Source organism: Pinus tabuliformis, chromosome 3_1 (genome assembly GCF_031772625.1).
Source record: "Pinus tabuliformis cultivar Carrire ecotype Pingquan chromosome 3_1, CPIR1, whole genome shotgun sequence".
Classification (NCBI taxonomy): domain Eukaryota; kingdom Viridiplantae; phylum Streptophyta; class Pinopsida; order Pinales; family Pinaceae; genus Pinus; species Pinus tabuliformis.
This window is the reverse complement of record NC_142301.1, coordinates 699,717,292-699,742,452: the sequence shown is the minus strand read 5'-3', so window position 1 is coordinate 699,742,452 and position 25,161 is coordinate 699,717,292. Positions and strand designations below refer to the sequence as shown.

The 25,161-nt window shown below is 40.1% G+C and overlaps 1 protein-coding gene across 2 annotated transcripts in view; it reads right to left on the bottom strand.

Annotated features, from left to right (window-relative positions):
- The window catches only part of LOC149189056 (Translation elongation factor EF1A/initiation factor IF2gamma family protein), a 231,441-nt gene that overhangs the window by 137,647 nt on the left and 68,633 nt on the right, over positions 1-25,161 (bottom strand). The gene's annotated exons all lie outside the window — the stretch shown is intronic.

Here is a 25,161-nt window from a genome sequence, read left to right as displayed (position 1 = left end):
TCCAATAAAGTTTATACTGATTTACCGGGATACAGATACAGATACAGATAAGGATTCAGAATCAGATCCAGATATGAATACAGATTCACCAGACATTTGGAAAGCCCGGATCCAGATATGGCACAGAAATGGTAAGTACAAAAAAATAGAGTTAAGAATCAAAACGATTCAGGAATAACAACAGTATAACTATAAGTTATAACCCAAAAAGGTAGTTCTTGTGCATATTACTATCAGACATCCATGTACCATGATTGATAACTGATAAATTGATAAGTTATAACCACCAATGATAATTGATAATTTGGAAGACCACTTCAGCATGCACATGAAACAGATCATAACAGCGTTTTTGTGAGTCACCTCCATGTCTCCATATCAACAGTGAATAAAGTGGTTTTCTTAGAGGCTATGCCAGGAATAAACAACAGTGTGGGTGAAGTCAATAATGGCACAACACATAAGGATAGGTCAGACCTTGACAGAGACCTTGACCATAATGATATATCAAACCTTGAGAGATCAGACCTCAAGAGAAAATCTGGACACAAGGATAGATTAGACCCTTGACCAGGAATGGGGTTTATGGTGTTGAGAGATTTTAACTTTTTTCCATTAGAAAATCGATTTTCGTGATCAGTGGGTCAAAAAAGCACTGAAGTTTCAGGATCCGGGTCCATTTCATTTTCCACGGAATTTGTTTCCTTCTCCAAGGGATCTGCTTCCATCAAGGATCCTAGGTGGCTCCTATAGGATCTGGATCCGGATCAGATTTTTTTCACCCCATATCATATGAGGCTCCACTTTGTGATTTTCATCACATCAGTGGAAATTTGCCATTGGTAGCTTGGAGCATTGAACCAACTTGGTAAATACATCTTCAAGGACCCCTTTCTCTTCGTAGCATTGGATCATTTGATGGAGACCTTTGGTTGGGGGAGTCTATCTTTTCCTTGGATGGATCGTTGTGCTTGCTAGTTTGGTGGTCTTCTCACATGTGCTCTCCTTGTTGATCACCCTTTGGTTACATATTTTTCTGGTATCTTGGAGCATATTATCTCATTATGATGTGGTTTGGTATACTGAAGAGCACAGATGTGCTACATCTCATCATTCTTAGATGATGATTCTAGCCCATGCAAGTGGTTTTAGCATGGAGTTAAGAGGTAGATGTTCCAAGGTCAAGTTGGAGCTTCCTAGTGACTTTTACATGGTGATGTTGTATTATTTGTGTCACTAGGGGAGGATGTTCTACATGGTCCTCTTGTGTTGGATCTGTGGTGGGGTCATACTTGACAATTCGATGAGTTAGCATCTCCATTGTTCCCTTTTCTTATGATATTGATGCCAATATATGGATGTGTTGTGGTAGTGCACTTGCCTTGCTAGGATTTCCCTAGGAAATACAACTTAACATTTCTAACCAACCTTAGTAAAATGTATTTGATGATGTTAGTACCCTTGTGGATGTACCTTTTTCCTAAGTTAGAGTGGAAGGGTACTACATACATCTTGGATTATCAAAGCTTTTTCTAAGGTTTGTAAGGTAGTTGTCTATTATAGTCCTTCAGTGGCATCCACTTGTTAAAACCAAGGTGGAGCTTCTATTTTGTCATTGTGTTGTTATCATGGTAATCTTTACTAGGAGACATAACTTGTTTGCATAGTGCAACACTTGTTGGAAACCCCCCCCCCACATTGGCACACATGTTCATGTTGATTTAATTAATTGGTGACTATCGAGACGTTGGACTATGGTTTTATTTGAGCATTAATCTTTGTGTAAACATGTTGCCGCTGATTTAACAATTTAATGTTTAAATTTAACCCAATTTATTACCAACTAATAGCTTGAATGACCTACTTAACTTGTTAGTTGTTCATGCTTGGAGGGGTTACTTTGAGGAAACTTAGGGTCTCGAATGGATCCCCCCTCTCATGGATACAATTTCCAACGCATGCATGGTCAAGGTTGCCAAAAGCTTCCCGCCTCCCACCATTCTAACCCTAGAACCACACTCCAAGTGGGTGTGCTCAAGGAGTGCACTCAAAACCTTTTAAGCATGCTCCCTACCAATTTGGGAGCATGGTGCTCCCAAAGCTTGGAACTGTGCTCCCTCCATGCTCCATGGATGCTTCCTAGATCCTCCAGGGAAGCTCCCTAGGTGCTCCCTAATGGTAATGTTAAATCCTAAAGTAAAAGTTGACATTTCCTTTATCTTTTCTTTTTACATTTCCTTTATCTTTCCTTTGACATTTCCTTTATTTTTTTCTTTTTACACTACCTTTATCTTTCATTTTTATCCTTTTACTTAAATTGCTAATGTTACCATTAGTTGTTTTAGGATGTCTGAGAGTGGTTCCAACCTCACTAAACTTCATATGGAGAAAGTAGAATTTCGTATCCCATTCAACACTTAACAAACTTAACAATTTTCAAGATTTCATGATTGATAGGATTGTGACATTTTCATTGGATTCTACCACATATGAGGGTATCTAATTGGCATTTAATCAAGAGCACCAAGCCCTATATGCACCATAATGTTGGTGGTGATGATTGTTTAACTCCTTTGACATGGCTTTAGCAAAAATGTACCCTTCATTGATCAGACTTGTTAAGCTTTTTCTACCATATTTTAAGGCTTGGATTAGGTAGTTTCATCAATATTGGGTGGTGGTGACTGATGTCCCTAGAGAATCAAGGTAGAGGCAAAGGATAGACAAGAGGAAAAGAATGAAGGATGATACTAATGATGACGATCTCGATATAACCGATGGTAGAACATTGCTTGTCAAGGAGGGGTGGAACATGCATGGCAATGCTACCCCACAACCACGTTATTTTGCAATGTGGGTGCTTTCACAATTGATGAACATTGCTTCTATAAAGCAGCATTTAGAAACTAGTTAAGTTTATTGTTTTGGACCTTTCAGTCTTCATATTTCGATGTGCAAATGGCCTATTTTTCAAACATAACTATTTGGTCATGTTATAGTCGATAGTTTCTAGGTAACCTATTTCATTCCATGAGTTAATGATTTACCTTCTATTATATGGCTTAAAAATTTGTAAGTTTATCTGTAATTGATAGAATCTAAATTCTAGATGGTTGATGCTCAAATGGTTAATCATTAATGTACTATGGATGTCATTTCTATCTTCATTGATGTACAAATATACATGTTTACATATATTTCGCAACTAATTTGGCATTTTGCATGTTTTTTAATATAGATGCAATAATATATATATATATAATGGATGCTCTTGGGATGCTCTGCTACCCAAGATCTTTGGAAAATGGCACTTCTGATGCTCCTAATCCACTCCACACTCTAGCAACCTTTTGCATGGTTATTCTACTATTAATGGACAGATTACCACATTTCTCTAGGGTTCACTTTCTCCTATGCGCATGGTTTAGTAGGATTAGTTGATGGTATTGAGAAATAACACATGGTTTTGGCATGAGCATTGATCATGTCTAACCACTTTTGGCACTTCTTTCTAGGAAACACTTCACATGGAGATATCATATTATTTGTTGAGTGGTTGAGGTAGTTACATGGCACAATTTGCTTTGCTAGGACACACCTCTCCTAGGTGTTCTCTCATCTTTATTGCATAGATATTTCGACTACACATTTCACCTTATTAGCTTTCATTGGAGAGCGCCCTCACCTCTTTGACTTGGCACATATATTATTTTATTTGAGTTGGTTATTGAGGATTTTATTGAAAGGTGTGTGGCATACTTCGAGGGTACAGCAACTGCATGCTCTTACTTGGTCTTAATACTATTACTGGAACATTATCTTGGAGAAAGCATTTGTGGAGATGGTTCACTTACTGTTTTTCGGAGTTGACCACTTATTTTATTGTGGAGCACTCCATTTAGTTGGCACTTTGCACATTTATCCATGGAGTTGTTGTTTTGGGATTCACACATCTAGATTGGTTACATGCATTTTGTGGATCACTTGTTATTTTTCGAGGTTGGTTATGGAGAATTCTCACAAGAGAACTATTTTATCGTTTTATCTCTCACGCACCTTGGAGGGCGCACTTTGTGAACTTTTCTAGCTGGACCGCTGAACACATCCTGCTAGGTTGAAGATTGTATAATTATATTTTACATTCATCCATTCTTGGAGACCGAATTCTATGTGGACCTTTTGCATGTTGATTTATCATTCTTATTTTTAGGTGTAAACCCTCTCTTGGAGACTTTTGATGTAAACATTTCCTATTTTAGGATGACAGCAAGTTCTCCTTGAGAGGCTTCTGTCACTCCACATATTGTGACATCGTCGACCATGAACTAAGGAGGTAATGTTCTGCTATAAATTTCAGCAAGCTAAGGATGATTTGTGGCATGCATAGCAGCCCTATTGCCTTACATCTCCACGCTCTTGGCCTTAGGGTTTATATTAGTATTTTATGTGAGCCTTTCATTGCACAATTTATTTTCTTATGCTGATTTTTGTATTAGGAAACCTTTGTAGCACATTGCAAATTGCCTTTTAATGAACTATGCTTCATTTGGATAGAATAATGTGAGGAACTGATCCCTCTTATCACTATTGTTGTTGTGTTAGCCTAGCATCTAATAAACTTAATTCTTGCTAGATTAACATAGACTAACTTTAATCATAACTCTTAAGAATGGCACTCCGCGCTTTCCAAACTAATTTTCTGCTATAAATTTCAGCAAGCTAAGGATGATTTGTGGCATGCATAGCAGCCCTATTGCCTTACATCTCCATGCACTTGGTCTTAGGGTTTCTACCATCATCTTTCCTTTTCAAACCACTCATGATTCCATATATATTACAACCATCCATTTTTCTTCAACTTACTCTTCAATAAATCATCTTGTGCTTCCACTCTATCACCTTAGTAATCCTATCTTTACAGAAGTAGCCCTACAGATGGAGAATAGCAATCTAGTAGTGAGAGGAAGAAATATTGCAATGATAGTCGGTAGCTTTCTTAAGTTGCACGTGACTATCCCCTTGATGCCTGGGACTTTACATCATATGGGGATGCTAGATTCTGTTCTAACAAGATCTGTGGATCCTACAAACAAGGGTGGCAAATCCACTAACACAGAGTTTTTATGAGCATTCTATATAAAATAAATGGGAACTTATAAATATTTAAATAACTATCAAGTACGTTTTTATATATGAAAATATGACCTTGAATTGGAAAGGGGGGCCAAAATCCTAGGGCATGGAGTATTCAATTACCATCTTTCAATAAAAAAACAAAGAAAAGAAAATCTGGCACATATTTATGATGTGCATGTATATTTCAAAAATGATATTTTAAATATTAAACCAGACTAGTCACAAGAGTGCATATCCATTCTTTTAGTTTGTTTCTAGCAATTCTTTTACCTCTACTTTTGTATGTTGTTAGTATATCTTTACAAATTCATCAAAAATTTTAAATTTATGTTAACATAGGTATATTTCAGTTGTGACACATCAACCAATTTCACAATCTAGATAAAGGGCGTCCATAATACTTGTGATTTTATGTCTTGCTAAAAGAAGTGATGAGCATCCAATGAGTTGACTTGACGTAAATAAATTTCTACAAACATACGAAACATCCCTCTTCCAAAGTCTACAAAGATAGCTAGGTGGTCTTTTGAGATTTTGTGACCTTAACAATTGATAGTCAACCTTGGGAAAACCAAGGTTATGATTTTCAATTGCTCAAAGAAGACCCTCTCAGAATTTCACTTCTACTTGAGGGGGTAGGAGGTCAAGATTACCATTGCATACACCTATCTAGGGATTCATTTCTTAAGACCCATGTTAGGGTTGAGGCAATCTCTCGAACACCAAGTTAATAAAGGGTACAAATCCCTTGCCATTCTAGAGAGAGTTGCATCCAACACCACTTCGAAGATATCTTGTCCAAATTGGACCTCATGGACTCCATCTTCAAACCTACAATTTTATATGGTCCAAAGGTGTGGAGGCATAGTTTAGTCAGTTCAAATTGAACCCATACTGGAAGCATTCGAGTCCTCTTGCCTCTCTATATTATATGACGCAAAAAGACAATTCTCCAACTCATCCTAAGCAGAGTTTGCAGCAAACCGTTTTTGGGTCAAGAATGTCTTGAAACTAGTAACATGGTTGCATGGTCTCCAAAGATTTGTTGACTCAATGTTGACTCTATATATCCATATCTTGCCAACTACTCCTCAGAGGCCATTGCTTTGTGTGCACTTACTAGTGGAGATCAACATTCAGTCAAACATACAAATGGACTACCTTCCCATGTTCAAGTAGTCTCTGGATGCTCCTAGCCACCTCTTGACTAATTAGCATGAGGGGAACAAGATTATTTGGGAGCATATCTACAATAGATATATCTAGATCAGTTGGAAGTTGGATCACCCCTCCTAGGGGGTTAAGGCCCAACACAGCCCTCTATGCAAAGCACTTCTTGGAGATGAGAAATGGCCCCATAGTTTGACACCCTTACACGCTTTAATATTGGATGCACGTACTCAAGAAAATTTTATGAATATAATTCATAGTAAGTAAAATAAATAAAATTAATGTAAATATTAAATAATCAAATATTGGTTATGTTAAATAGTCATTAAGTGAAAAGGCATGTCTAAAAGACATGCCCAGTCACAAAAGGACACCTTCTTAGGTATATATAGGCGGGTCCTCATTGTAACATTCATCACTTATACATTTTTATATATAATAAATTATTATTACAAAATACCTCTTGTGTATTTTTACATTCAAGTCAACAAGCTATCAGTTTTTATGCTTCAGTGGTATCAGAGCCATGGCGCACAATATAATCATGCGGGTCTTTGAACGTGGTCCGCCGCACAATGTGCCATTCCGTTCACGTCCTGAATGCATTGAACAGATTAGTAAAATTCAAGAAGCATTTCAGTGTTTAGAAAAATCATATGCAGAAGTTAAAGCATGTCGAAGGGAAATCGATAATAAGGAAGATAATAGCGACCGTAAAGAAACGAAACAAGGTAAAGCAGGAAAAGAAGATTTTGATCAGAATGATAATAATGAAAACAAAGATGAAACAGATAATGATGAATATGAGAATGATATAGATCAAGATGATGATCCAAATGAAGGTGATGATATGAATATGGAAAATTTTGAAGAAGAGGTTATGTCAAATACAGATTATGATGAGAATGAAGATGATCCTAAAAATAGAGATGACTATGAAAAAGATGATGATGATAATGATGAAAATGACCTTGAAACATTTGAAGTTGTGCAACATGTTCCCTTAAATGAATTTGGTAAACTTGATCCATCAACTGATGAGAAAGGAAACCATGATCAAAATGATGAAAATAATGCACAAAACATTACGTTTAATAATGGTGAAGATAAACTTGGTCGTAGTAACGAAGATCCACATGAATATGATGATGATCACAACCATAAACATAGAAAGAGAGGCACTCAATTTCAATCTTTTGATTGGGATGGTGAAGAGGATGATGAGACAACACCTATCAAGAAGCGAGGCGGGTTTATAGAGAATGGCCAGTCATTGTAGGAAGGTGAGGCACAGTTTTCAGATCACTGCAGGGAATATACACCATTACAAATAGAGAGAGAAGGCTCTGTAAAGTTTGACAAGAAGCGTTATGGTTCTTCACCCTTTGCTCGGTTGAATGTGGAGGGAGGTCAAAAATCAGTGAAGGGAAGTCAAACATATCGTGTTGGACTTGCTCCTCAGTTTGATGTGCAGAATTCCCTTCTTTGTGCTCCCTTAGGAAGAGGAAGGGGAAGGAGTATAGGTAGTTGGGCTCTACATGATTCAAGGTTCACCTCCATGGAGATAGTTGATTTTTCGTCGGCAATGCCTCAGGGACCTAAATCTTCAAATATGTATCGTGCAAGGCCTATATCAAATCCTAGAAATTCTGCAAATTCATCATGGGATGCATTTGGGCTGATTCTTGGAATGCCTAATGGTGGTCTAGAACAGATGCATACACTATACACATTAAAATACAAGGAAACTGGAAATTTGAAGTCACATCCTTTGTTATGCCACTACCCTATCAAGGCTCAGTTCCTAAAGAACGATCCTTTTTATACTTCAAGTGTTATTAGTTATTGCAAGTGGAGAATTGGGCACAGTTGCTTAGTCAAGGTGTGCACTGGTTCTATAACATTCAATGTTATAAACATCCGCACTGATGTAGAGTTTGTACAGAGATGGCCTTCATACCCCCTGCATACTCAAGAGATCCAAACCTCTCAAATTTGCTTACCCAATTATGCCTCTATATGGTCATCTCTCCAGTATGGATTCCACAGGAACGACAATGAAAATATTGTTCAAGATTTCTGAGACAGTCCACAGTGCAATTTCTTGTTTACCGCCAAACCATTTAATCCTAGTTTGCGTAGACATAAGAAAAAATGATGGTCCTGATCTGGTAAGAGTAAGGGAAAGAGGTGATATGTGTCGAAAGGCCTACGACATAACTGCAGAATTGTTTGGAACTGTAAATGTTGTTGATCCAAATGTCTTTGACCCACAAGAACGATGCAACGAAGGGCGGCTCTGTTACAGGATGTCACAACATTTCGGCTGAATTACAAATGTTATCGATGTGGGTGAATTTTCATCCACAGAACCATACATTTAAATTTTCTTCATATATGGGGCATGACAATAGCCACCAGCGGGATAGACGCCGCTACCCATGGTTGTCTTCGTTAAAAGCATGCTACCGCTCTGTTTCCACACCCGCTCCCCGCCATGTCTCCTTGCAACACCGCTACTCTTCTGACACTGTCGCTATCACTCCAGTCTCCATCGAAAAGTCTGTATAATCTTGTTCCTAACTGAGCCGTAAAATCCTTGCTGTAAAATACTTGTCGGCTAGGGGTCTCGATGCGTCACGCCTCATCTTTATCACGATTCGTACGGGGTATAAGGGTGGTCTTATATATATGACGAGGTTAATATATAATCGGCCAATAAACATAACATTAATACAGTAATAATAATCTTATAATAACATAATTTAATTAATTAAAAATATTTAATTATTATTAAATAAATATATATATATATATTTTAAAAAATTTAAAAAATATTGTTAAAATAAAAATTAAAAATATTAATAAAAAAAGGGGGAATGTTATTGATGAGCTACATGACGAAACGATGAACGGATTATATAGATCAAGACGACAAACACTAAGTGAAGAAAATCGACAACATTAAAGCTTTGAGGACAAAGCTTCCGAAGGAAGGGGCTATGTTATGAATATAATTCATAACAAGTAAAATAAATAAAATTAATGTAAATATTAAATAATCAAATATTGGTTATGTTAAATAGTCATTAAGTTAAGTGAAAAGGCATGTCTAAAAGGCATGCCCAGTCACGAAAGGACACCTGCTTAGGTATATATAGGCGGGTCCTCATTGTAACATTCATCACTTATACATTTTTATATATAATAAATTATTATTACAAAATACCTCTTGTGTATTTTTACATTCAAGGCAACAAGCTATCATTTTTTATGCTTCAAATACCTTTAGGCCAGTTCAAAGTGGGTTCTTGTGGAAGCTAAGCATCAAATTCCATTGGAGGACAGAATATGCCAGCCTTGCCATAAGCAAGATGCAAAGACAGAGGAGCACTTTACTCTGTGTTGTTAGTCATATTATGAGGTACATCATAGGTTCCACTACATGTTTTGAGAGTCTTTAATTCCCTCTATGCTTTTTCCCGTATCCAAAACAAAGACACTTAGCATTATATATGGGAGCTACTCTTATCATTAAGCCTTACATCATTCAGCCACCCCACAATTCAGATACTACTCATAAAAACACATGTTTCTACCTAGTGCTTCCAATGGCTAGAGGAAAAAATGAACACAAGGGGAAACTCCATTTCAACTCCCAAACACCTCAAACCCTAGAAGGTAGTCCATCCCCGCATTACAAGACCTTAACGGAGTTCCTACCCTAGATTTCTATATAGTTTACACCAAACAAACAAGCATCCCTCCTCCTCCAATTCCCTTCTACAGGCCACCTCTTCTAGATGGAGAGACATCCCCCAACCAAATCCAACTCTTCCAGCTAATATTTATACAGAGATACTTTTATTCAACCTTGGATGGTAGGTGGGTTATCAATTCAATTTCGAATGAGAACAAATGAAGATATGAATTTATTTATATTATGGACAAATTGTCAAGGTCGGCCAGCGAGCAAAACCCACAACTCATCCTCAACGTTGCATATAAAAGGAGGAGACCTTAAGTCATTTTCACCATCATCTCATCTCATCATCTCTCCCTCTCCTCTTGTGATTGGGTATGCTCTAAGGCTCTACCCGATGTGAGAAAAATGGTGACAGGCATGCCTGAGTTCAAAGTAGAGAAAGAAGGTGTATGTCCAGGATGTGCCGAAGGAAAACTTACAAGGGGACCATTCCCCTCAAGTAATAGCAAGACCACAGATATATTGCAACTGATCCACTCAGACATATCTGGTATGATGCCCGTAAACTCTTTGGGAGGATACTTATATTATCTCACCTTTACGGATGATTATTCTCACAAGACCTAGATCTACTTCTTGAAGAAGAAGGATGAAGTGGTCACTTGGTTCCGACAATTCAAATCCATGATCGAAAACCAATCCAAGAAGAAAATCAAGATATTGAGGACTGATAATGGGACTGTGTACGAATCAAATGAATTTCATGATTATTGCAAAGAAGTTGGCATTAAGAGGGAGACTACAACACCATACACTCCTGAGCAAAATGGTGTGGCTGAAAGGAAGAATCGTACTATTGTAGAAGTTGTTCGTGCCATGCTTCATGATCAAGGGCTTTTGTAGTTCCAATGGGCTAAAGCTACAAATATCGTCGTGTATATTCAAAACCGATCCCCTCATCAAGCATTGGACTCCAAGACTCCCGAAGAAATGTTAACTGGTAAGAAACCCGAAGTCTCTCATTTTAGAATTTTTGGAAGTCCCGTATATTTTCATGTGCCGAAAGAGAAAAGAAGCAAATCGGGTGCATCAAGGAAGAAAGGAATCTTTGTGGGCTACAGTGAAAATTCTAAGGGTTATAGAATTTATGTGGCTAGTCAAAGGGAAGTTGAGATAAGTCATGTTGTCACCTTTGACGAAGATATGGCCCTCAGCAAGATCAATAACCTTACTATCCCAAGGAAGGATAAAGAAGCTGACACCAGAAAACAGGGTGCAAAAGAAGATGAAACAATGCCGAATGTTGAAGAACCTATGGATCCTATTGATCCTCCTCCTCAAGAGCACTCCTCCTCCAAGAGTAGACCCTCATGCCTTAGGGAGACTCTCCAAGATGCCAAGAGACATATTGCACCAAGGGGGACTTTCCGTGAAAGCAAGAAGCCGAACAAGTATCAAGGATACCTGACCGTCATGAGTACTATCATTCAAAATGATCCTTCATCATTCGAAGAAGTCGTGAAGCAACAAGTATGGAAGGATGTTATGAATGAAGAATACAAGTAGATTATGAAGAATAATGTCTGGGATGTGGTTCATAGACCCCAGGACAAATCGGTTGTCACCTCTAAATGGCTCTTCAAAATCAAGCATGGAGCTGATGGAAGAGCAGAAAAGTTCAAGGCTCGCTTTGTTGCTTGAGCCTTCTCTCAAAAGGAGGGTGTAGATTATGATGAGATATTTGCACCTGTTCCTCGATACACCACCATCCACTCAATCATAGCCCTTGCTGCCTCGCAAGGATTGAACCTACATCAGATGGATGTCAAGACATGTCAAGACCGCTTTCTTACATGGTTTGATCAAAGAAGAAGTCTGTGTGGAACAACCAGAAGGGTTTGAGGTTCATGACCGGGAATCTCATGTATGCAGGTTGAAGAAATCTCTCTATGGCTTGAAGCAAGCACCCCGGGCTTGGTATGAGAGGATTGATAGCTATCTGATGAAGCTAAGATTCACTAGAAGTGAAGTCAATCCGAACCTTTACTTTAAGGTTAAAAATGATAAACCTCTCATACTGGTTCTTCATGTGGACGTCCTCTTTCTGACAGGTGCAAACCCTCTCATTCACAAATGTAAGAGGGAGTTGGCTTTGAATTTGAGATGAAGAACCTAGGACTGATGCACTACTTCCTAAGGTTGGATGTCTGGCAAAAGCCAGGAGGAATTTTCTTATCTCAAGGAAAATATGTTGTGAAGATATTAGAAAGATTTGGGATGGTGGATTGCAAGCCTGTGACTACCGCGATGGAACTTAACTTTAAGAAGTTATGTGGTAGTGCTGTCGGACCTGAATTGGGAAATGCTTCTGAGTATCGTCAACTCATAGGAGCACTGATGTTCTTGGTCAACTCCCGTCCGGACATATGTTTGGAGTTAACATCTGAGCCAATATATGGTTGAGCCTCATCATATACATTGGATTGGTGCCAAGAATCTTCTGAGATATCTTCAGGGCATGTTGATTTGTGGTAGCATCGGATGTGCCCTAGCCATGAAAATTGGTGGAGAGGCTAAAGCACATGAGATTTCCAAGACCCAAAAATGGTTTGGGCAGATTCTACCCGATTTAGGAGATATTAAAATAATTAATATTTTTAATGGAGTTCCTAAGTCTAAACTTAGGAAAATGAAAATATTAATGGGTATTAATATAAAACTAGGTTAGAAGGTTCTAAAGGACATGGATGAAGCCAAATCTAATCTTAGCGGTTGATTAGAGATTTAATCTCGGTCTTTGAAGGACCAACAGGGAAAGTATAAGAAGAGGCTTGAGGGTCAGTTGGAGAATACACCAAAGTGATCAGTCATTCGATTTGCTACAGTGGAGTTGCTAAGCAAAGTTGAATCAATGAGCAACAGCAAGGGGCAATGAGTACTAGACAGAGAGGCAGACACAGTGCCGAGGGACCAGCGCAGAAGCAGAAAGCGAGAAGCAGCAGGCCACGCAGAGACCAACAGAGACAGCGCAGAGGCCAGAGGGACTGTGTCATTCACGCAGAGAGCAGCTGGAGTGACGCACAGGGTCCCTGAGGCTACGCAGTGCCTCAGAGGGCCGACGAAGAGGGGTTTGGGGCTGACGCAGAGGCCGGAAGGGCTAGCGCAATGCTTCAAAGAGGTTGGAGAGGGTTTCGTGGGACAGGTTTTCTAAATACCTATTCCAAATAGATAAGTATTGTTGCCAGTTACTTTTCTCTATGGGGTGAGCGGTTAGTCACCCAGTTGTACACAAGGAAATACTACATAATAATAAATACTCAGAATAGCTACACCGGTTTTCCCACATTGGGTTTTTTCCAAGGACATTTGTCCAAAAATAACAGTGTCACTTGTGTGTTTGTTTTCTTTTAGCTGATGACCTGTAGATGTTGTGACTGTATTGTGTTTATTTTGGTATTTAAACGTTTTAAATAACTTGTTCCGAATTTACAAGTAGAAGAAATAAACCAGCAGAATACAGATTAATTTTCTAACGGATAGACTTAGAAAATTCAACAGGGCACAATCGCTCATGGACTGAGATACACTGTCGGAGATGTGAGGATACATGGTTATTCTGATGTTGATTGGGCTAGCAATGTGGTGGATCGCAAGAGCACTTTTGGATGTTGTTTTTCTTTGGGTTCTGCTTCGATATCCTGGATGAGCAGGAAACAGAAATCGGTTGTCTTGAGCACCGCTGAGGCCGAATACATAGCTGCTAGTACGGCCTCCTGTGAAGCTGTCTGGTTGAGGAAGCTCTTCAGTGAGTTGTTTGGACATGTGCTGGATACCACCGTGATCCTCTGTGACAACCAGAGTGGGATTCGATTATCAAAGAATCATGTGTTTCATGATCGCTCCAAGCATATAGATATCAAGTACCACTTTATCCGGGATATGGTACAACAAGGAGCAATAAGGCTCCATCACATTGGGACTAATAAGCAGGTCATCGATATTCTGACAAAGCCCTTGGGGAAGGTCAAGTTCTTGGCCTTCCGAGGACGACTTGGAGTCGTGGAGAGACCCTCTTGTGAGGGTCTTGTATGATATGGACATTGAGCTCGAGGAGCTCCGGGGGGGGCTTGGGGTACTTCTTGGAGCGATAAGAAACCATAGGGTGAGTGGTTCATCCTTCCCCTGTTTGCTGTGTACAGGGTGAGTGGTTCAGCCTTCCCCTGTGATACCCTGTGGCGACATGTAGGCAAGATGAGTGGTTCATCCTTGTCCTGCTGGGACATCCTACCCATGCAATCAGGAACTCATGGGAAGTACCTCTCATCTGGCCAATGAGTAGGGAAATGAGGATAGGGAGCATAGTACTACCGATGGATGCATCGTGTACTTACTACTACCATACTCCCTATGATAGGATTACCGATATTGATCTGGGACCAATTAGAACTGACTTTGGGTCAGTAAGAATGGTATGAGCCACTCACTTTTGATTGGAACTGACTTCGGGTTAGTAAGAGTGGTATGAGACACTCTCTTTTATCTGGGATTGACTTCGGGTCAGTAGAGAATGGTATGATACATTCTTGATCACTTCTTCTTCATACTTCAGTAGAGAAGAGCAGAGTCAATGTTCCTCGGGAGCGGGAGCGGGAGCGACCATTTTCAGAAGCTCTCGGTTTGGGAGCGAATCCGGGAGCGATTTTTTAAAAATATATATATTTTATATTTTTAATTTTTGATACATATATGTCAACAAAAACATGTAGAATGATGAATTAGACATAAAAAACATAAAAAAACATAGATTGATCATTGAACCATATCACATCAATCATCTAGAAATTATAATCGTCATCAACCATGTCCACAAGTTAGTAAAATACATATTACAACTGCAACATATTGAGTCTCATCATCATGAATCATGATTCATCAAATCCAATCTTAAAGTTTCAACTTCAAGCTTTCAGAATTGAAAATTCAATAACATTTATCATCATTGATCACCAAAGTTGTACTTGTAAGCTAAGTTTAACCATTACAAGAAGTAATATCTAAGATATTTCTAAATCCTAACTTCTAACTGTTAACATGATATGAAATGTTATAAATTTATAAAATGAAACATGAATAATGAAATGAAATGAAACAACTTTAGTCTTTCACGAAGCATCATATTCATAATTCACATCATTACCAATGAGTTATAATTGCCAAGGCCCAACTTCAAACTTCAAATTTTCATTGTCACAGTGATATATTGTTTACAAAAAATATCATTATGATATGAAAGAGTCAAGAGTCAAGAGTCGACTCAAAACTCAATAGTTATGAAAATTAAAGTCTAATAGAAACTAAAAAAGACAAGTAAACTGTAAATCAGAATCTACATGTGGCCCTTGCCACGAGAGTCTCCAGGAGTATAAGCAGGTCGTGGTGGTCTTCTAGGAGTCTCCTGCACTGACCAACGACCAGAACTAGAACCTCCACGTGAGGGTGTAGATGGAGGTGGCGATAGCAAAGGAACAAGACTCGGACCTCGAGCACTGCTACTGGATGGTGGAGGTGGAGGTGGAGGTGGCATGGCTGCTGCGGCTGCTTCATCTTCATCCCTTACAAGTTCCTCTTCCAGTTCTTCAATATGTACAATGCCATCCTCCAAATTGTCATCCTCTGGGTGATTGTCCCAAATTTTATATGTGGGATCCTCATAAGCCCGATCACAGTAATGACTCAACAACCTCAAGTTGTAGTGCACATAAACCAGGCTTTCTGTTCGGTTTTCATTGAGTCTGTTTCTTTTCACATTATGTATGTAGTTGTAGGTGCTCCAACACCTCTCTGCAGAAGAAGTATTTGCAACCTGTGAAAGAACTTTTTTTGCCAATTTTGGCAAAAGTCCATGCCCGCCATATGTTTCCCACCATGTGAGAGTATCAAATCTATCTCTGTCGTCCATTGCATGGAAGTTACCATACAAACCAATGCCACTGAAGTATCTGCCTATTTCAAGGCGCACAGCTGCACATTCCTCCCTGTCAGGTACCAACTTTTCTAATGCTTCCAAATATCCTTTAGTTACCTCTGGATCTAAATGGGGTTTGGCCCAAACAAGATGTAGAGTAGTATTTTGGCGTAAGGATATACGCCAAGCAATGCAGTGGAAGATTAAGCCTATTCCACCGTTCACACACACAATCATGAATCAGTTTGTACAAGTTGGGATCTCTATTATGAACAATGTCTTTTATTTCCCCCAACATGGTATCCATTTTCTCATACACCTCGCCAATCACTGGTCTGTCTGTATCTGCAAACCGAATCATGTGATAAATTGGCTTGGTGAAATCCAATACCTGCCTCACAGTTGTCCAAAACTGCCCATCAAGAGCGGCCTCCTCCACCATTTCAAAACCTGCCATGTCAGCTACATTTGTAGCCCTTTCCTTTAATACCTGCCAATGTGGGCTTGATACCATGCTAGCCAATGCCTCTCTTACCTTCAAAAGGCGCCTAAAGGTGAGGTAATAGCTACCAAATCTGGTCTTCGCAATCTTCAACAACTCCAATCTCGAGTGACTGCGGAAAAGGCCATGGGTATTGCTATGATTTGTAATAAATTTTATCATTTGTTGGCCTTTCTTGTACAAATCACCAATCCATTGGTATTGTTCATTTTTGTTCTTGACAATATCATGCAACAGAAGGTTCAATGTGTGAACCAAACATCCAGACCAAAATATGTTCGGGTATTTATCCTCAATAATTGCTCCCGTTGCCTTACAATTAGGAGCATTACCAGTGATGACTTGGATGACATTGTATGGCCCAATACGCTCAATTGTTTCAAGTAATGCTTCTGCAATGTTGATGGTGGTCTTGAACTTGTCTGAGTAATCATGTGCAGCTAGAAAGATCGGACCACTAACAGACACAGCAAGAACACTTATCAATGGCTTGCCTTTTACATTTGTCCACCCATCAGATACAATGGACACCCCATGGTCAGTCCAAGAACTTGTCATTCTATTCAAAGAATGTGATATTTTTGCTTTTTCATGATCAAGGCCAACGGTTCTTGCCTTGTCATATCCAGGGCTCTTGTATCCTTTAGGCGCATCATTTATGGCAGAAACCATTTCGTGCCAATAAGGTGAGCGAAGAACATTGAATGGTATCCCACATGCATAGAGAAACCTGTAAACCTTTGAATCCACATCATTCCTACACCCCTCATCAAGGAAATCTGATATGGTTCTACGCCTTAAAGATGATGACCCTGTGCCTCCATATCCACTGCCTTGGGAGGATGCTGAAGGAGTTCTTTGTGAGTGTGAGCTTGGTTCAAAGAAACCCCTTGATTTTTTTGATCTGTGTTGGGCTTCCTCCTCTTCTCTTATGTATTTGGCTCTATCCGCCGCTGACACCGCTGTACAAGTTTTGATTCCTATTTGTTTGTCTCCATCCCATGGCGTTTTCCCGTAGAGGTGTCTTCTAGCACGGGTGTATGAACCTGTGTAATCAGTGTTGCAATGCGGGCAATGAAATTTAGTGGTTCCACCCCCTCTCCCTGTTTCAGCCCTGTTAACATATTTCCACAATGGAGTTTGGTCTTGTTTAGTTTTTTGAGGGTCATGTTCACCCTCCTCCAGCGCCTCCTCACCGGGGTTTTCACCAATTTGACTTTCTCCGACTTCTTCATCCCCCTCTTCAGTTTGGCCCCTCCGTTTCCTACTCTCCAGCACCATAATAACCATAAAAGGGACCAGAAGAGGAAAATTCCAAGAAATATAGCCAGGTCCATGGTGTTTGATGTTTATAGGGTTTTGATCCCTGAATCTGCAAATTAATTTAATTTATTGGGATTAATTAATTTAATTTATTAATTTAATTTAAATTTATGATTTTTAAACTCAATAAACTAAATTAAATTAACTAAATCAATACCTAACTAACTAAACTAACTAAATTACTAAGTTACTTATCTCTGCAGGCTTGCTCCTCGCTCCTTGGCACTTGCTCCTCGCTCCTCAGCACTTGCTCCTCGCTCCTCAGCACTTGCTCCTCGCTCCTTTGCTCTTGCTCTTGCTCCAAACTCTTGCTCAATGAAGTCATAATGAAATTTTTTTAGGCCCATTAGGCTTTTAAAACCAAAAAAAAAAAAAATTAAAATTTGATTTTTCTTTGCGTCCGCGGATTTTTTTTCCTCCGGATCGCTCTCGGCCTGAGTCGAAACGCTCCCGGAGCGATTTTTTATGCCCGGAGCGATCGCTCCCCGATCACTCCCAGGCGTTAAAAATCGCTCCGGGAGCGACGGAGCGATCGCTCCCCAAAATGATCCCGAACAGGGCAGGGAGCGTAAAAATTTTTTAGGGAGCGTGCTCCCGAAAATCGCTCCCATCCGGAGCGATTTTGGGAGCGCGCTCCCGAGCCGCTCCGGCCCGGAGCGCGATTCGGGAGCGGGTTCGGGGGGGGGGGGGCGCTCCCCCGCAACTATGAGCAGAGTAGTGCAGTGCAGAGCAGAGCACAGCAATGCATTGATGGCAGAGATAGTATCGACTGGCAGATGGATTAGCAGATGGAATTCTCCCTAGTTGAGAGGGAGTGTTAAAATTGGCAACTAGGGCCAAACTCCACATGGGTCATCTTATTTATGACAGCTAATATTTTCTTGGATTCTTCTCTCCAAGAGGTGTAGGATTGATCTAAAGATCATCCGATTCCGACATGTACAAATGTAGACATGAATTTATTTATATTATGGACAAATTGTCAAGGTTGGCCAACAACAAAAAAACAAGCATTCAAACCCCCAACTCATCCTCAACGTTGCATATAAAAGGAGACCTCAAGTCATTTTCACCATCATCTAATCTCATCATCTCTCTCTCTCCTCTTGTGATTGGGTACGCATATCTGGGCAGCTTTCTCTCATACGTGCGAAGGAAGAAGGACGAATTCTGTTGACTACATTGACCAGTGTTGACCAAGCTGCAGGGAGGTTGTTTGACTGCGTTGACCTCAAGTGTTGACCTGTTTTGACTGCAAAGGTGACATATCTATGTCCTAGAAAGCCGCAGATCTAGGCACTAAAATCGAGGCAATCTAACCTCTCCTTTGACTAGCGTTGACTGCCCTAGGGTTGGCGCAAGTGGACTTTTGTTGACCAGTGTTTGACTGGACTTTTTGGGCTGATTAGACTTGTTGTTGGAGGTCGAAGTTGACTGGGTTTGACCGAGCTAATTAGAGGAATAATTTTGCCCTATTTGACCAACATTGACTTTTCTAGTTAGGGCTTTTTGTTGTTGTCATAAATTATCAGATTTGTAAATTGTATTGTCTCTCTCTCTGCTGAACTAGTGAAGAATATAAGAAGAGTTGATCAAGGGTTCCTCACATTGGGGTTTGTCCCTAGGTGGTGCCACATCTTGTGTCCTCTTGTCTTGGCTTGTCTTCTATTGTTTATGTTTATGTTCTATCTGCATTTTACTATCATGTTGTTGTGATTGCTAAACTGGATATTGATATTGGGTTAATAAAGAAATTGAAGTAAAATTGCTCTTAAGCATAGAACATACCATTGTTACCTAAAATTAACACAGGAGAAACATTTTCCCAGACAGCAGCACACTAGACGGCTTGAGGAGAGGTTGATCTAGACTAAGCGCAAAAAGGACTACGTTAGGGTGACGCAAAGGCAGTTTGGACAACTCACTTGGAGCTGCAGTCAGAGCCCGAATTTGCTTATGGGGTGAAGAAAATTCCTCGCTAGATTTTTGTTAGTATTTTCTCTGCAGGATTTCCAGTGTTCAGCATCCAAATTGTACTCTGATTATTTCACTGTTGCTTAATAATAAAACCCTCAGTTGCTGCAACAGTTTTCCCAAGTTGGGTTTTTCTGGGGACTTTTGTCCAAAAATAATTGTGTTATTTTTATGTGTGTGTGCTAACATTTCTTCCAACGTTTCTTCTTCCGCAGTTTTATTTGTGTAGATTGCGGTGTGATTTATTCAGTGTTTGTCGTAGCAAACAACAACAAAAGTTGTTAAATAAAATTAACAATTAAAAGAATAATTTCCAGTTGCTGCAATGGGATTCCGGTATTGGAATTTTCACATGGTATCAGAGCGCATTTGATCAGTCGGAGAGCTTAGAGACGAAGAGAGAAGGGATTTCGCTATTCATTGTGGGCAGCATGCCGAAATTCTGCCAAGAGGTCGATCTACTTGTGGAGTTTTAATTTTTCTATGTGAGGGGCAGAAAAATTTGATCTTTCCAGATCAAGTGATTCCAGAGGCAAAGGGAGCAGCTCAGATTTTTCGTTGAGCAGATCTCTAGCTGGACACAGTGGTTTTTGCAGCAGTTTGCTAGAGCAAAGCCAGCGTCAGGTGGAAGGAAGAAGAGCACACACAGAGGGAAAATTTTCCTCAGGGAACTTCTAGTCTCAAGAAGTTCGATTTTTCCTTGCAGATCAACAGTTGTTGTGAGCAGATCTTCTCACTCCAAAAGGGAGTGTGAATAGCAGAGCAGCAACTGAGTAGAAGGAAAGAGGAGATTTTCGACATTTTGTTGAGATGGCCACTGCTAGGCTTCGTGATCAGGACAGGTTGGATGGGGCTTCCAACTATGTCATCTGGAAGGCAAGGATGTCCTTCCTTCTAGATGAGTTTGGCCTGAAAACATATATTGATGCAGTGGTAGTAGTTCCCTAGGATGCAGATCAGCTGAAGGAGTACAGAAAGGAGATGGCACGGGCGAAACGATTGATCCTAGATGGAGTCCAAGATCATGTTTCACACATAGCTGGCAAAGATATTGCCTGTGGGATGCCATCGCCATGTTGTATCAAGGTACTTCCTAGCAGCGGAAGGTGTACCTCAAGGAAGAGTTGAGGCTCATCCAGATGCAGAAGGGAGAAATCATAGACACCTTCCTCACCAGGATTCAGGAGGTTTGGGACCAGTGGTCAGTTGTTGGGGCAGCACCTCAACCCACAAAGCTTGTGAGATTGGCACTCAACAGTGTCTCCGAGGAATGGCAAGTCTTTATCCAAAGCATATTGGGCAAAGACAAGCTACTAGATTGGGACAGGACGTGAGCTGACTTGCAGCAGGAGGAATTGAGGCAAGTTCTTCTAAAGAGCTCCATCAGTGACAGCAGCAACGGACAAAAGCAGGTGAAGGAGGGGAGAATGTGGCCCTCACATCGAAGGGTCCCAATCAGGGACAGAGAGAGCAGAGGAAGAAGAAAAAGGACATGTCGAAGGTCAAGTGCTTCAGATGTGGTGAACTCGGACAATACAGTACCCAATGTCCTCTCAAAAAGAAGGACAGCGAGGAGAAGCAGGACCAGGCTGCAGCACATGCTGAGATGGATAGCTTATCCACCAGGCTGGAGGAAGACTTCGCTATGATCGTCGACTACCTCTAGGAGTGAAGTGGGGTGATTTGGAGTTGTAGCCCAGAGAGCTACAAATGGGCAAGGTCCTTGAGGAATCCACCTCTTGGATCAGTACCTGGCTACGGGGGCCCACAGTATTCAGTAGTAGGATGGATCAGTGACAGTTGTTGAAGTCAGAGACCAAGTGATAGTTGCAAAGACTAGTAGCAGTCCGATGCTGGGGAGCACAGTGCAAAGTTGGGAGCAGTGCAATTGGCACAGTGCAGAGTCAGCAGCAGCGCAATTTCTCCAGTGACACTGCAAATGCTAGTAGCAATCAGAGACTCTAGAGAGAAATGCGTCATACTGATCAAAGATGATTCAGTATTTTGAAAGCATTTCAGTTGCAAATGTTGCAGCGGCAACAGATGAGAGGCAGTTGCAATGTCAACAGTAGCACATATGCAACCTATATCAGAGTTGCACAGTGGTTGGTGGGCTGCATGGCCAAACATCAACAGCGTGACAGGAGATGATGCAGAGAGAGGGTGTTGCTACAGGGTGTGCAGTAGCACTAGAACATATTCCTCGCTAAGAGGGAGTGTTAGTTTTTGTAAAGTGTTAGTTTTTCTAGCATCGGATGTGTTCTAGCCTTGAAATTTTGTGGAAAGGCTAGAATATATAAGATCTCCAAAACCCATAAATTGTTTCTGAAAATTCCGCCTAGAAATGACTTAATTAGATTATTAACCAGTTTTTAAATATTTCCCAAGTCTAAACTTAGGAAATATGGTTAATTAATTAGTGTTAATTAAGTCAAGGTGAGAATCATTTAGAAACTAACACGGATTGATCCAGAGATGATCCTAGCCATCGATTATGTTTTAATCTTAGTCGTTGGTACTCCAACAGAGGATTATAAGAGGAGGTCGATCTGGTGATGGAGAAGATACTTGAGAGGTTTGATTTCTGAGCAGATCGATTTCCAGAGTAGCAGCAGTCAGTTGCCGGAGAGAGTCAAATATTGAATCAATGGGAGAGGGGAGAGACAATGAAGTCGGAGGAAGATTTCCAAATCCGGTGAGTGCAATTGCAGAGAGGCAGAAGAGCCACAGAGAGGCTGACGTTGGGGCAGTGCAGTAGCCTCTAGAGGCAATTTCTATTCTGCTGAGGAAAAGCCAAGTTTCAGTGCCAGACATTGGATAGAGGTTCTGGGGACCAACATTTTCCCAGACAATAACAAACTAGACGACTTGAGGAGAGGCTAATCCAATTGAGCGCATAAAGGAGTGTGCGAGGGTGACGTAGGGCCAGCGCAGAGGCAATTTGGACGGCTCACTTGGAGCTGCAGTCAAAGCCTGGATTTTCCTATGGGGTGAGGAAAATTCCTCACTAGATTTTTGCCAATATTTTCTCTGCAGGATTGCCAGTATTCAGCATCCAGATTGTACTCAAATTATTTCACTGTTGTTTAATAATAAAACCCTCAGTTGTTGCACCGTTTTCCCCAAGTTGGGTTTTTTCCGGGGACTTTTGTCCAAAAATAATTGTGTTAGTTTTATGTGTGTGCTAGCATTTCTTCCAACATTGATTCTTCCACAGTTTTATTTGTGTAGATTGCAGTGTGATTTATTCAGTATTTGTTGTAGCAAACAACAAATAAATTGTTAAATAAAATTAACAATTAGAAGAATAATTTCTAGTTGCTGCAATAGGATTCTAGTATTGGAATTTTCACAAACACCACCCTCTTAGGTTGGTCATCTAATGCTTAAGCATTAGGGCAAGAGGTTAGAACCCCAAAGCCAAACTAACCCCTCAACTAATCAAGGGAAAATATTAAATCGTGGCCCCACTAGAAGGGATCCCTCAAAGGGGAAAGCCTTCAAAATTCAACCACAATCGAGCATGGCATGAAATAGAATCAAAACCATTACTAAGGAACTTTTAATTATGGCCTCGCAAGGAGGATTAAAATGTACCCCAAACCAAAGGAGATCATGTGAGAAGAGCCTCTAGACGTCCTCCCTCCAAGTGACAAAGTTTCCATTCAAATGGATCAACCTTAGTAGCATTTTGGTACTCTTGAGTGGTCACAATGATGCCTTTAATGGTGTAAAAGAAACAAACAAACAAAGAACAGATTCTAAGTTAAAAACATTCACCACATATATAAACCCTTAAAACCAAAAATGCTCCAATAAAGATATTTTCATTGAGCTACATGGAGAGGAGTGCTCTCACAATCCAACCATGAGTCAAAATGAGGAAGCTCTCCTCTATTTACAGATTGAGATCTAACTTCCTTTACAATAAAATATCATTATTTGAATTAATTCCTTATATCTAGCTTAAGAAAACTAAATCTAATTAACTCCTAAAACCAAGTAAACTAACACACCATTAAAATTAAAGTGATCACCCAACATGTCAATTGGGTTTATCTCAAGTGGTTCGGAGGAATGATTGTTATCCTCCCCGCTCAAGTTCAGTTCAGTTCTTGCAAGTGACAGTGATGAGCTTTGTTGTAGTGGCTTCGAGCCTTGTTGTTGAGTCTAAGCAAATCCCTCAAGGACTGAAACATGTATATTTCTCATATGAAATATAAAGATATTTCTCATTAAAAAAAAAGTGATCAAGCCACATCTACAATGAAAGGTGGACTAGAACACTTAAAGAAAGGGATCAATCCGCCCAAGAAGAGATAATGATCATCCCTGCCAGGTCTAGCCTCCAAATGGTTTGAAGATGGTCAACATTCCCTTCAAGAAGAGTTAACCCAGCCACAAAACATGGTGAAATGTCCTCCCAAGTCAACCAACCTCTGACATTCATCCTCCTTTTATACAACAACCCCATGGAAAGGCTAGACACATACCCTTATAGGGGGTGCCATCATGAAAACAGCTCCAAAAATCATGCAATAGAATGCACCAAGACCCCCACATAGTGTCTCAAATGAAGGCCCAAGGTAAAACCTTGGGTCAAGGCATCTCCATGGATTAAGTAACCTTTCAACTCATGAAATGGGCTATAAAATCCCCCACTAGCAAAGTGACATCTAAAAGAAAGGTGATCACCCTCATTTCCAACTCATGAAACTTCAAGGAAGATCATTGAATCACCTCCACATCATCAAGCTTGTTGAGGGAGTGCTAAGTCATATCATCTTTCTGATAAAGGGGCCTCCATAACTTAAGGGGATCACCCCTCCATATCAAATCACAACACAACAATATACCCCAAGGTTATCACAAGGTTGCCAAGTGTGAATCAGCCATTTGATCAAGTGAAATAAAGGTCAAAATCATCAATAATTCCTCCAAGACATAACCACATCACCACAGTGCACCCACATGACCAATCGATATCATCAAAACACCTTGAAGCTGCCACAAATGTTGTAGTTGCAAATCAATCCTCAAATCAAGTGCTAATCAGCTCATAAAGTGACAAACAAGGATAGCACTAAATGATCCTCTATGTAGCATGTCAAGGAGATGTCCACGTGTGCCCAAATAACCCCAATAATGTTGTGGGATGTGACCAATTCCTCAGAACACATGAAATGCCTTGGGAAACATGAAAGTACCTAAAAATCAGAATGCAACCAGCCCATCCAAAGGGTTAAGCCATGCCACCAAAATTGCTCTACTCCAAAATTTTACTAAGGTACCCTTGCTGGAAGGAGGGATAATAAACACAATTCCAAAACATAGGTTAGCAATGAATTTCCTTAATGTTGGAATAACTGGTACGTTTGTTAATTA